This window comes from Nomascus leucogenys, chromosome 24 (genome assembly GCF_006542625.1).
Source record: "Nomascus leucogenys isolate Asia chromosome 24, Asia_NLE_v1, whole genome shotgun sequence".
Taxonomy (NCBI): Eukaryota; Metazoa; Chordata; class Mammalia; order Primates; family Hylobatidae; genus Nomascus; species Nomascus leucogenys.
In genome coordinates this window covers 25,081,362-25,082,832 of record NC_044404.1, presented here as the reverse complement: position 1 = coordinate 25,082,832, position 1,471 = coordinate 25,081,362, and the positions used below count along the sequence as shown (strand labels likewise).

The 1,471-nt window shown below is 44.7% G+C and overlaps 1 pseudogene; it reads left to right on the top strand.

Annotated features, from left to right (window-relative positions):
• The first annotated feature begins 633 nt into the window (after positions 1–633).
• LOC100579178 lies at positions 634–1,072 on the top strand (annotated as a pseudogene).
• Positions 1,073–1,471: the final 399 nt, after the last annotated feature.

Here is a 1,471-nt window from a genome sequence, read left to right as displayed (position 1 = left end):
CCATTGGACACCTTCTTAAATCTAAGATATATCATGGGATTGTATGATCTCATTTTTCCTATCTCTTGAAAAATTTTGCCATTTCCTCAGCCTAGAAATTACTTCATCATCACTTATTAGCTATTCTAAGCTATGCTGAAAAGACTAAAATAATAAGAAAATGGAATGATGATGGAATTGCCTAGGAGGATGATGGAAAAATAATAGAAATCATCAGTGTGGTATCACCCTAGAGTTTTCTTTCTTCTCTTTTTTTTGTCTTTTTGAGACAAGGTCTCACTCTGTCAGCCAGGCTGGAGTGTGGTGGCGTGATCACAGCTTGCCGCAGCCTCGACCTCCTGGGCTCAGGTGATCCTCCTGCTTCAGCCTTTTGGGTAGCTTGGACTACAGGCGCATACCACCATGGCCAGCTAATTTTTTAAATTATTTGTATAGATGGAGTCTCACTATGTTGTCCAGGCTGGTCTTGAACTCCTGGGCTCAAGTAATCTGCCCATCTTGGCCTCCCAAAGTTCTGGAATTACAGGTGTGAGCCACCATGCCCAACCCAGTCTACAGTTTCCTTATTGTGTTGTCTTCAACAAAATTATAAGCCATTAACAATTTCAAAAATTTCTTCAAGTGACCGTGAACCACACTGCCCAAACCTTCTTCACTCCTGCCAACACCAGCTGCCCCCCAGACTATCAGATGCTCAAGGAGGAGCATGAGGTGGCTGTGCTGGGGGCACCCCACAACTCTGCTCCTCCGAGGTCCACCGTGATCCACATCCACAGCGAGACCTGTGTGCCCAACCATGTTGTCTGGTCCCCGTTCAACACCCTCTTCATGAACTCCTGCTGCCTGGGCTTCATAGCAGTCACCTACTCCATGAAGTCTAGGGACAGGAAGATGGTTGGCGACCTAACCGGGGGCCAGGCCTATGCCTCCACTGCCAAGTGCCTGAATGTCTGGGCCCTGGTTCTGGGCATCCTCATGGGCATTCTGCTCATCATCATCCCAGTGTTGATCTTCCAAGTCTATCAATAGAACAGGAGGCAGCATCCAGGCCAGGAGCTCTGCCCACGACCTGTCGCCCACACACTCCACCTTCCATTCCTCGACCTGTCCCCAGAGCCGAGTCCTGTATCAGCCCTTTAACCTCACACACTTTTCTACAATGGCATTCAATAAAGTACACGTGTTCCTGCTTAAAAAAAATTCTGAAAGTATTGCATTTTGAGTTTGCAAGTGCAAGAAGGAAAATCAGAAATGATGAGAAGCTAGAATCCAATAGAGATGCATTTTGAATCTGAAATCTGTATTTATAAGATGCATGTGTTCCTGGTCCATGCATAGCAGTTGATGAGAATTTAGGTGTATTCAGAGACTGTTGTCCATTTAAAGTATGTACCTTCCAAACCAGGAAAATAGGAAATAAAAATTTAGGTTTGTTATGTTTAAATTCTTTTTAGAATATATAATGAAGTTG